Consider the following 13,212-nt stretch of genomic DNA (forward strand, 5'->3'; position numbering starts at 1 on the left):
TGGAAGGGCATCCGCTGCGTAAAAACTTGCTGGATAAGTTGGCGGTTCATTCCGCTGTGGTGATCCCAGATTAATAAAGGGACTGAGCCAACAAGAAAATGAATGAATGAAAATATTACAAAACATTATTTTCTAGCCAACATAAATATGAAAACCATACTTTCATGCCTTCTTCAACTCGGGGGGCTTTTTCAGTTTATTCATGACAATTTGATTTGTATAATGTTATTATTATTAGCAGTATTATTTATTATATGCATATTTATATTTGTTTTATTAAAAAACAAGCTTAGATTTGCCCACCTGTCAGGTTTTAGACCATATGGTGCATAGCATGTGTATTAGGATATAACTCAATTTTTTGAACACACTTCGTTATTATTGTTCATTTATTCGTTTGCTGGAAATTAGAACTGAATTCAGAAATAGTTTTGAAACAAATCTTTGTGCTTAACAAACAAAATTAATTATGTATAGGCTAATGGATGTCTGTGCCTACAAAAAGTGCTTTGTGCTTTGCACTTTGTGCATGGATCGTCAAAATAGAGCCCTAATCAGAGTGCTGTCTTAATCGCAATAAAAATCGAATTATTGGTGTCCATAAACGTAGTCACTGTATCTCCACTACACCTATATAGCTTGTGTGTGGTGAGCGCACTGGCGCCTTTGTCCTGTGGCTGCCGTCGCATCATCCAAGTGGATGCAACACACTGGTGGGGTTGTGGAGAGACCCCCCTCATGATTGTAAAGCTCTTTGGGTGTATGGCCATAAATGATACATGTGCTATATAAATGTACATTACATTACATTACATTATTTTCTATTGTAAATGGATTGAGATTTATATGGATTAGTATTTAGTCACATAATTAAATTACAAAGCAACTAAGTTACTTTCTGCAAAGTAATTAAAATTGTAATTTAATGCAGTTAGAATGATGTAATTAATAGTTAGCACTTAATTATTTTTGTGAACTACTTACTCAACACTGGTTTAGTAAAGAAATGAGCGTTGCTAAATAAAAAAAAGCATATATAAATGTATATATAAAAAAGCACTAGTGTGTTTTTATTGCTGCTGACCTCCACAGTGACACATTTTTTTTGTGTGTGTGCTGGGGGCACAGGGCAGTTAGCATGTGTTCTTGTGGATGTTTTTTAAAGCCTATGCCAATATCTAGGGCACAAGGCAGCTGATGGCCAATATAATGGCGATTTATATAATCAATATAGAGCTGTTTAGTTTGTAGTCCTAACACTAAAGAGAATCAATAGTTCCCTTTGGAAGCTCCTACTCTATAAATTTTTATTGTAGCTTTTATTATAGCTTCCATCTTTTATTTATGGGTGAAACGAGTTTATTAATTGACATTTTCGACTAAAGTTTGGTAAATAAGGCTGAAATGGTTTGTGAATGTTAGAAAATTAGGTTTTAAAGTAGAGTACACCAAGGTTTTAGTAGTCAAGTAATTTACTGTTTGTGTAAGCCTCTAATATAAATACTTTACTATAAAATTGTGTGTATTTTAAAATGATTACTCATTATAGAAATAATATACTTTAAAAATACATGATATGTATTGTACTTAAATATATTGTGACCATAATGTTGCAAGGCAGTATATTTTAAAATATACAGTTAAAGTCAGAGTTATTGGCCCCCCATTGAATTTTGTTTTTCTTTTTTAAATAATTCCTAAACGATGTTTAACAAAGTAAGGACATTTTCACAGTATGTCTGATAATATTTTTCTTCTGGAAAAAGTCTTATTTGTTTTATTTTAACTAAAATAAAAGCAGTTTTGAATTTTTTAAACACCGTTTTAGGGACAAAATTATTAGCCCCTTTAAGCAATTTTTTTTTTTCTGATAGTCTACAGAACAAACCATCAATATGCAATGACTTGCCTAACTACTCTAAACTGTCTAGTTAACCTAATTAACCTAGTTAAGCCTTTAAATGTCACTTTAAGCTGTATAGAAGTGTCTTGAAAAATATCTAGTCAAACATTAATTACTGTCATCATGGCAAAGACATGAAATAACTGAAATAACTGAAATAAACCAGTTATTAGACATGAGTTATTAAAACTATCATGTTTATAAATTTGTTGAAAAAATCTTCCTCCGTTAAACAGTAATTCGTCACTTTGGAGTTATAAGGTTCTCTCTGCGTTCTGAATGGTTTTGAGATATTGAGCTTCAACATTTTTGCATTTCATAGCAAACAGTATGTGTATAACATTTGTTTTTCTGAATAAAAAAAGTCTTAAGTTGTAAACAACTTATAAAAAACAAAAAACATCCCATAATGTAAATAAGACGTCATTTAATAAGAATATGTCAATAACTGAATTTTGACAAAAATGTCAGATAGAACCTTATAATTCTAAGGTGACGAATAGGGGAAAAAAATAAACAGGAGGCTAATAATTCAGGGGGCTAATAATTCTGATTCAACTGTATACAATATTTGTGCAAGTTAATTCACTGAAAAAAAAGGTTTTGGATCTGACCATTCAGCATTTGAAATTCAACCACAATATTCTTAACCACACCCTCTTTCTATTAGCTTGCTATGAGGACTAATGTTGTGCAAAAAGAAAGCCCCACCCCCTATTTAATATACAATTTCAGTTGGAAGTACATGAACATACTAACATAAAAGTCTCAGCAACTTAAATTTCATCCAGACTTTAAAGATTTACCTTGATTAATAAATTGATTATTAATGAATAGATTCGTTGTTTGATTGGATGACAGCACAATTCAAAAGAAAACAAATAACAAAACTGCAAAATGGCTTTTCATGTATATGTAAGCATCCATAAAAAATTATTTTTTCTATATATATACTGACTATTTATTTGTTTATGTGTTTGTTTGTTTATTTCTTTATTTCTTTATTTATTTTTCAGTGTAGTTCAAAACATTTACAAACTAGCAATGCGGATGTCAAAATGATTAAACACAAGCCATTTAATCAGACCTATCAGTGTATTTGTAAGACCAGCATCCAGATTAAATACAGTAACTAAGCGAGGGTCACAGAAGATAAAGGGATGCTGGGAAATCACATACAGTGATAAAAGGGAAGATGGAGATGGGGCGCTCAGACTGTGTGAGTGCATGAGCAAGACTTGCACGTTTTGTACTAAGGCAGAAGTCTCCTTGTCTCCTAAAGAAAGAGGCACAAAGCAAGAAACAAAAGGGAGACAATAAGGCCTAGTCTCTTTTTAGAGACCACTGTATTGACAGAAGAGACCCTGCAGCTGAGGAGACAGACAGAACTAGGACACATAAAGTGTGTACAGTACAAAATCACATCCTACTGTATGTGATGCACACACACACACACACACACACACAAACACACACACACACACACACACACACACACACACACACACACACACACACACACACACACACACACACACACACACACACACACACACAGAAATGTGCTATATTTACTGAACACACTGTTTAACTCATGTCAAGTCTGTTGGAATAGCAACTGTAGATATGCTTCCATACAAAGTTGCGATTTTAAAAAGAATAGGAAAACTGCATAAATAAAAATAAAAATTTGTGAAAATGCATCCAGAATATTGATTATAGCTGATACAATAATAAAGAAATCTATATTTTGAAGTCAATAATAGGTCAATGAATACAAATCTCGATGTAATTTTTCATGAGCCTGAATACAAAAGCAAATTGCAAACAAAAACAGTGGAGACATCATATCATTATATTATATCTCAAGTGTAAAAAAACAAGGAAACAGTATAGGAAACTAGAATCATTTTACAAAACAATTTCTCTTTTATTTTCACAGTGTTAAAACTCCCAACACTGTTTTACATTTATTTAATTAGCCAGAGATTTTATTTTTTTTGTACTTTAGAATTTAAAAAATTTACTTTAGAGGGCACATTGAAATTCCGATATCTCTGAATGTTTGTGCCAGTGCAAACTTTTTCTTTTTGGTGTTACCAGCTGATCTCTTACCTCCCTATGGACGGCTTTTACACTGTTACATGTTTGTCCAACTTGCTCGCCATGTACATTGGTGGACTTGAGACACAGAGATTAATTGACTGTGATGATGGCGTTCAAGTTAAAGAACAGTTCCAGAAAAGAGGTAAGACAAAACAAATGTAACAATATGTAAATACCAGGGTAAAAATGTGGTAAAATCTGAAAATGTGGGAAAAAAAATCAGGCTGCCATGAGGGCTTTTCTTTTTCTGGATTGCTTTTGAAAACACTGGGTTTAGGGAAGTGGGTGGTTGGGTCAATCTGTGCTTTTTAAATAACTCTCGGTTGGGTTTAGGGAAGGAGGAGGGTGGGTCAGATGATTAGTCAGTCAGTCAACAGTGGCCTTTGATGGTTCAAGTGAGACAGGCAGGCGTGAATGGCACTCGTGAGAGAAATTTGAGATTTGAAAAGTCGTACACAGCGGCCTCTGGTGGATTCGCGAAAACAAAAACTGGAAAACAAAACGTACCTCCTGGGGTGTATTTGGCACTCTCCAGAAATATATATAGGGATAGATTTTCAGTATGAGCCTGGGTTGGTCTTGTTTCTGCTCTGCTTTCATTCATTCATCAACCTTCTTTAATTTTGTTGGCAGGATAGCAACACCCATCTTCCAACAATCTAATCTGTTCCCAAAGGACAAAATCTTGCACCACCCTATATTTTTTTCTCATTTCAGGGCCATAGATATATGTTATTGGAGAGCAAGTTATTCTTAACTTGCTTACATAATGACTTTAATTACACACACAAAAAAGTCAGGTTTTCAGCTTTCTTTAAAATATCTTTTTTGTGTGTTCAACAGAAGAAATAAACTCACAAAGATCTAGAACCACTGAGGGTGAGTAAATAGTGAGTCAATTTAAATTTGTGGGTGAACTGTGCCTTTAAGTACAGCTAAAGACTATTGCTCTTTTTTTCTCCAAATGACTCGTGTCTCAGTTTTTTGTGACACATAAATCTGCTGACGTCTTGCATTCAAAGGTGAATGTCTAATGTTCATGACACAGTTCTAGTTAATTTAACCAAATTATTTTGATGACAGACTCAGTCATTTCACAGTAACTAAAATAACATTTGCGAGGGTGTGCTCCGAGATGTGTTCACTGGTTATTCCAGTTATCCAATCACATGTTTAAACACACAGTTTTTGTAGCACTTCCAGTGTACCCCCAAAGTGAACCTTAAGACAACCTTAAAAAGCACTTAATCAGAAGGACTGTATAGCTGGCCCTACTCAGCTTTGAAGAAGTTATCCTAATCATAAAAGTGAATATGCACAAAACAAATTGCATAACTCGCTAACATTCCAGCAAGAAAGCCTCCACATTATGTCATAGGGATACCAATTTCAATAAAATGCCATAGATAGTGTAACGATTATCATTAGAAAAAGGTTGCACCAGCTGTTCAGAAGTTCTTGCTAAACTCACTAGAGGCTTAAAAAATACAAGCTGTTGTTAAATTAGTCAACACAGGCTTATTCTGAAAATGTAGTCCCATGGACGTTTCTGGAAACTGCGAATTATGTAGCCGGAGGTTAGGCTTGGGCGGTATCCAAATTTTGACACCGTCAAACCTCCTCCCTATTTTACCCTGATATCGGTATTACCGTGCATAATAAAAAAGTTATGACGTAAGGCTCAGACAGCATCAAAAAACTGTTGGCTTGTGCCTAAACCATTCAGAAACTGAATACCGTATATGCGACCTTAGGTTCGCGGTCACCTCCTTTCCTTGTTTGTATTCTTCTGCGTGGGATGTCTCTCTCTCTCTTTCTCTCTCTCACACACACACACACACACACACACACACACACACACACACACACACACACACGCGCACACACACACACACACACGCGCACACAAGACCTGAATGCAAGTGAAATAAGCATGAAGTTATCAAAACATTAAACTTCAAATTATTTTAATAACCTACATATGAAAGTGAACAGAACAGGAAGCACAATTTGGTCATGAAGAAATTCTCATTTTAAGTAATGTAATGCAATGTGGATTACATTGCATTACTGTGGGCAGGGGGTGGTCTCTCTCTCTCTCTCTCTCTCTCTCTCTCTACACCTCCACCAGTGGTGCAGCATCCACTTGGATGATGCGACGGCAGCCACAGGTTAACAGCGCCAGTGCACTCTTTACACACCAGCTATTAGTGGAGTGAAGAGACAGTGATAGAGCCAATATGGTGGATGGGGATGATTGGGAGGCCATGATCATAAGGGGTCAATTTGGGGACTTTGGCCAGGACCCCAGGGTTACACCCTTGCTCTTTACGAGAAGTGCCATGGGATTTTTAATGACCACAGAGAGTCAGGACCTCGGTTTAACGTCTCATCCAAAAGATGGCGCCCACTGACAGTATAGTGCCCCCTTCACTTTTACTGGGGCATTAGGACTCACACAGACCACAGGTTGAGCGCCCCCTGCTGATCTCTCTAACACTACTTCTAACAGCAACCTAGTTTTCCCTTGTGGTCTCCTATCCAGGTACAGACCAGGCTCAGCCCTGTTTAGCTTCCGGTCTTGGGCTGCAGAGAGATATGGCTGTGACTGGATGCAATTAACACAAAGCACTCCTTCAAAGAAAATGAACTGCTTCTTACACAAACCGAAAAAAGTATGTGTATGTGTGTATGTGTAGTATGTGTGTAGAGGGAGTTCATACTTTATCATCATCATCACAAGCTCCTCTATGAACACTACCTGACACTATCTTGTCACCTATCCAAGTTTATGTATCAGAAGTGGCTTATATGAAAGGCAAAGGCCTCTAGATTACACTTATTTGACCAAAATAACAATAACAATTGAATTCATCTTCAATGCCTCCTCCTTCATCTTACCCCAGACATACTCAATAATGTTCATGTCTGGTGACTGGGGTGGCCAATCCTGGACCACCTTGACCTTTTTTTCTTTCGGGAACTTTGATGTGGATGCTGAAGTATGATAAAGAATGATATCCTGCTGAAGAATTTGCCCTCTCCTGTGGTTTGTAATGTAATGGGCAGCACACATGTCTTGATACCTCAGGCTGTAGATGTTGTCATCCACTCTGCAGATCTCTCGCACGCCCCCATACTGAATCTAACCCCAAACCATGAATTTCCTTTCACCAAACTTGACTGATTTCTGAAGGAATATTGGGTTCATACAGGTTTCAATAGGTTTTCTGCAGTATTTGTGATGATTTGGATGCAGTTTAACAGATGATTCATCTGAAAAATCAACCTTCTGCCACTTTTCCAAATGATCAACTAGAAGTCAAGTTATTATTTGTTGCTCTTGTAACTGGCATTGACAACAAGACTTTTGTCAGCCAGTGTGAACTATTTTTGCTATCATACTTATTCTAGCATTATACAAGGGTAGAGTCTCCCATAAATATTTAAAGGGAAGGTAATGTTACGTTTAAACTAACTTCAGTGGTGCAAAAGAAAAACATTTAGTTGTGTGTAAGTTGTAACATAGTGTCCCTTTACATCACAATAGGCTACATTTCAACTTATGCACGGCTGGTGCAACTGGCTCCTAGAGTGCCCACAAGACCCACAAGAAGGCACTGGGACTACAAATCCCAAAACCCCCTGCAAAGGTCACTGCAGTTAGGCTTTTACCAGACTAATTATAACCCATTAAGGCAAGCTATTTCACTCAGTGGCCATGTTTGAAACGCCTCTCGGGCAGTATGATTGGGCATTCTGTCTGAATGGGGAAACATCAAATTCTCCAAAATTGCTTGCAAAGTTTACGATTAAATTTCAAATTAGAAATCATCAATAAAATTACAAAACAACTGTGTCTTTAGTTTAATTTCCAAACATTCGAATCAAACAAAATCTGCAGAAACTCATGTCTGGTTCGAGCCCCTTCCCCAGAGAATCATCAGTCTATAGCGATCAATGATTAACTCCTGTACTAGTAGGCGGGGCTTCATTTGCCATATTGACGTTACACTTTGCCCTGTTCAAAACTATACGTGTGACACGTCTTCTGTGTTCTATAGTCTTTGTTATAACACACAAGCTTCACAGGGTCAATATACATGGCCGGGCTGTTATAACCAAAAATCACTTACAAAAGCTAACACGTATTCTAATATTGTGTATAAATCGTAAAAATAAATAAATAAATAAATAAATAAATAAATAAATAAATAAATAAATAAATAAATAAATAAATAATGAGGCTATATATCAAGAAATGAATTTTAGTTTTTATTATTTATTAGGAAATGAAAAAATATATATATAATAATAAAAATATAAATAATATTAGTATTGATGATGATATTATAATTATTATTTTTAAGTAGGAAAGTTTATTTTTTATTTTTTTGAAAAGTCTACTTTTACAATTTGACACATGCAAACCACTGCAGAAATGTTCTAACCAACAGGCCCATGTCATATAGAGTACAGATACTTAATAAGATACTTAATAAATAACCTACAAAAAATAAAAGCATTCATGTGTGATTTGTTATCAAAGGCTTTGGAAACGTAACATAAATTCCGCTTTTAAATAATTGGTCACCTATAGATTTCATCATGAGCCATGGCTGTGTTACAAATGACATCAATGTTTTTAAAGTGCACTGCAAAGGGAGCACAATTGTAAACATTAAGATTGCTAAAACTGAACTATAAAATACTTTGAAAGCAAATTACACCTAAGAGTGATGACTTTAATGCTTTTTTCAATAATTCCAAGTTTATCTGTTAGATTGTTAGATTATTCTAAATGAATAGGGCATAGGGGGGAATAATGGGAATAAGACACATTCAGGAATTATGTTTCTAACTACAGCTCCAGAGGCATACAAGTGTACAAAGATACAAGTTTGCAACGCAGTTTGCGAATGTTCATTGGATTTGGGAAACTTTAAATCAACAAACTATGTTTGTAACGACTAAAACTTGTTACCTTAGTTTAATGATTGTTTTTTGGAAACACGCCACAGCTCTGCAGTTATCTCACTCTAAAAGCACATTTGAATGTTTAATCATTGTTTATTGTCTTCACATCTGGGTCATAAATATCGCATCTGCATATATCATATTAAAATGACTATTTTTTAATAGCTTTAATTTTTTTTATTTTAGTCATTTACAGTAGTCATTTTAGTTCTACAGTATATTTAGTTAGCCACACAAGAAACGTTTTTTTGTTTTATAAAGCTTTTTTTAGGTTTTATTTCTATTCCGCTTTAATTTTAGTGTACAAAAACAGCTCAAATGTTAATGAGCTGCCATTGTGTATTAACAATATAAATGATGAATCCACATTTTAGGAATTTTCATGGTAATTGCTTCACTTCAAAAGGCTTAGCAAATGCGTTTGCATGGAAACATCATCAACATCGTCAAACTAACAAGCACATTTTTCTAGGGTAATTGTAGTCTCCTTTGAGATTTTACTTTGACCTCACACACCCTCAAATCCTTTCTCCATCACTGTCTTGATTTACTCACATCTAACCATTTGACGTGTAGAGCCGGGGTGTGTCTTTCTGTGACGGCAGTGTCTTTATTTTTATCTGGTAACCTGTATGAATAGCTCTGTGTTTTCTCTGGTCACCTGCGCAGCTCAGAGTTCACATGGCTCTTTTCCTCTAATAACAGTAATCGCTTAAGTGTTCTGCTAGCTTGGCAAGATCCACTTAAAACCACTCGCTGGTGATGGATCGAAGTTATTAGAATTAGAGCTGAGCTTTGTGGTGATTTATCATTGTTGTTTACATTATATTTCAGCACTGCAGCTTTTAAAAATGAAGTATTGAAGTTATCAGTTTTTTTCTTTTTTTTTTTCCTTTACTTTTGTGTGGTAATCTAATTTGTTAGTCTTATAATGGCTTTAACAGTTGAAGAGTTCAGATGCAAAAACGGCATAACTGCTATCTAAAATTTTTCACAAAAATGAGCATTTTTATCAGGATCCTGTGTTTAGGTTCAATAATAGCACATTTATTGCAAATAATAAGTCCTTTTCCTGATCTTTAAACTAAAATATCTTAACATAAACACAGAAGGCTAAACAAAATGTTCATTTTCGATGCAAATTTCAGACTGCACTTAGAGGTTTTTGCATCTGAACTCCTCAGTGGTATTCTTTGATTCACTGGTTTACCAAAGTGCAGTATTGTTTGTTTGTTTGTTTCTCTCTCTCTGTGTCTCTCTTTTTCTTTTTTTCTATCTTTCATGCTTTTTTTCGAGCGTTTTTTTGTGCTTTCTCCAAGATCAAATTTTCATTTAGAAAATCCCAAATATTACAGCAGCTGTGTTTTTTGGCTATTTAATTAAACTAGATGAAAAAGTTTAAAGACAAACTTTGATGTTGGCTTGAGAGAGTCTAGCTTGAAAGTTTGAAGCAGTTTTGTAAATATAGTTGTCTACTACTGTAAGTTGTAACTATGCAGTTCATAGTGTGTGGCTTTGGTACTTAAAGTGGTTGTTATCCAGTTGCAAGGGTGTTCTGAGTAATTTCTAGCATGTTTTATAAAACAACATGAAAGTGCTTGACTGAAAAGCTCAGATACAGAATAGTGGCATGGCCAAGAATGGTTTAATAAAACAAAACAAAACAAAATAAAATAAAATAAAATAAAATAAAATAAAATAAAATAAAATAAAATAAAATACAATTAAATTAAATTAAATTTCATTTTTGTATAGTTTTTTTAAACATACTGTGATGATGACAGTTTATTTCAGGGGCATCATCAATCAGTGTTGGATTTCCGAAAATCATGGTTAGCCAACTAAAGTTGTTGTCGTTACAAACATAGTTTGTTGATTTGGCGTTTCCCAGATCCGTCGTTCTAACGAACATTCGCAAACTGCGTCGCAACCTTGTATGCTTGCAACTACACCTCTGGAGCTGTAGTTAGAAACATAGTTCCAGGCTATGTGCTATTCCCAGTTATCTCCCCTATGCCCTATTCGTTTGGAACATTCTAACATTTAAACTTCGAATAATTTTTTTTTTAAAGCATTAAAGTCATCACAGTTGTAATTAGCATTTTTACAGTTCAGTTTTAGCAATCTTCATGTTCACAGTTGGGCTCCCTGCTTAGAGCATTTTGAAAACATTGATGTCATTTGGAACACACCCGTGTCTCATGACGACAGCTATTGATCTATTATTTAAAAGTGGAATTTACAGAACATATCCAAAGCTTGTGAAAACAAAAAAAACAAAGTATATGTTAATCGGTTATATTTATAGTGGATTATTTAATAATATAATAATAATAAAAATCATAATAATAGCAATCATCATCCTCATTAATATTATTAATAATATTATTAAGGCGATGCAGTGGCGCAGTAGGTGCTGTTGCCTCACAGCAAGAAGGTCGCTGGTTTGAGCCTCGGCTGGGTCAGTTGGCGTTTCTGTGTGGAGATTGAGTTCACGTGGGTTTCTTACGGGTGCTCTGGTTTCCCCCACAGTCCAAAGACATGCAGGACAGGTGAATTGGGTTTGATTCAAAACCAGCCTCAAACTCTTTTAGAAGAGTGAGAGAACTCAGAAACTTAATGTGAGAATGAAGATGTCTGCTAATTTGTGCCAGTCTGTCATTTAAATTTGTTTAAAATACCTTGAATGGTAGTGGTTTCATGCTGGAAGGCTGGGCAGCCATGGGCTAAGCCTGGAGTTCCCCAGGCTCAGGTACTGATGAGACTGCAGTCTCCATCCCGTATGGGGAAGCAATATTTGTCTCATTAGATTTAGGCCTTGTGGCAAATGTCTCAATTAAATTTAGCATTTTTAAAGACAGTTTACTCATTTTGAACCTTGTTTTAAACAATAGCTATCTGACTTGTAATTTTTAGTGTGCGGAAAACGCCCCAGCAAAACTAAAGCTAATAGATTTTCTTTACTAATCTCCCACCATGCAAGTACATTCACACTTTAAAACACACAATTCTCATATTATCATAATCTAAAGATAAATAAAAATTAAAAGTATACAAATAAAAGGTAACACTTTGTTTTAAAGGTCTATTTGAGTATTAGTAGACTGTCTGCTTAATATCAGTTGATACTGCGGCTATACAGACATTTAACTGACTATAAGAAACTTAGCAAGTATATGTCAACTTACACTAACCCTAACCCTAACCAAAACCCTAACAGTCTACTTATAATCTAAGGAGAATTAGTTGCAATGTAACCTAAATTTAACAAATTGACCATCAAAATGTGACCCAATGAAAAAGCTAATATTAATACAATTATTTATTATATTTATTTCTATTTTTAAAATAATATCAATGCTAAAAATAATATAATATACAATATGTGTAATATTATTCTACAAAGTGTGCAAAAAGAAAAAATAGTAAATAGTAAATATGTATTACGATCAATATTAAAATTAATCGTATCACAAAAATAATCTTAAATCATTTCACTTGTTTGAAAATATGGGCATGGTAGTGCCCTTCTAAGCTTCAGTTTAGGTTTTAATTTGTAAATTAAATTTAATTTGTTAAATATTTTATCTCTATTGTATCCAGGGGTGTAACTAAGGAGGGAAAGTTAAGATAATTCTGAGGGCCCATGCTGTTTTGGGGCCCTAGAGTTACTATTAGAGGCCCAATCAAGATGTAAAATGCTGTCTAGATTGTAAATGTTTGCTGTGAGACCTGACCACTAAATTTAAAAACTGTGGCTTTGTCTGGTCTTAGCTAATTGAAATTGATGATTTAGTCACCGAAAAAATGATTAACTACAAAAACACAAAAGAACTGTACCATGCACATACAATAGTCAGTAAAAGAAACAGTAGTGCATTGTAAAATCTGTGGCTTTAGTATTTAGTAAAAAAAAAAAATAATAATAATAATAATAATAATAAAATTAAATAAAATTAAATTAAAAAATTAAATTAAATTAAATTAAATTTTGTTTAATTTAATTAAAAAAATATTAAATTAAATAAAAATGAATAGTCAAGAAAGTCTACATTTTTATTTAAAATCCATATTCAAAGTTTGACACTTGTTGACACTGCCCCCAAGTGGACATTTTAACAAAACCGTGGCATGAAAAAAATCCACTTGAGTGTTACATGAATTAGCCAGTTATATTGCACTGAAATTCTCTGTTTGCTACAACAACAAATATTGATTTTTTAAAC

The 13,212-nt window shown here is 34.3% G+C and overlaps 1 protein-coding gene and 1 long non-coding RNA gene across 2 annotated transcripts in view; both read right to left on the bottom strand.

Moving 5' to 3' along the window:
* The window catches only part of chn2 (chimerin 2), a 163,079-nt gene that overhangs the window by 60,162 nt on the left and 89,705 nt on the right, over nt 1–13,212 (bottom strand). The window lies entirely within an intron of this gene.
* Nucleotides 1,870–7,924, bottom strand: LOC147840244 (uncharacterized). The gene is made up of 3 exons (XR_015511301.1): nt 5,871–7,924; nt 4,327–5,821; nt 1,870–4,276 (listed from the first exon to the last, which is right to left on the bottom strand). It is a non-coding gene; the product is annotated as an uncharacterized LOC147840244 (long non-coding RNA).

Source organism: Danio rerio, chromosome 16 (assembly GCF_052040795.2).
Source record: "Danio rerio strain M-AB ecotype USA chromosome 16, GRCz13ab, whole genome shotgun sequence".
In the NCBI taxonomy this organism is placed as follows: Eukaryota; Metazoa; Chordata; class Actinopteri; order Cypriniformes; family Danionidae; genus Danio; species Danio rerio.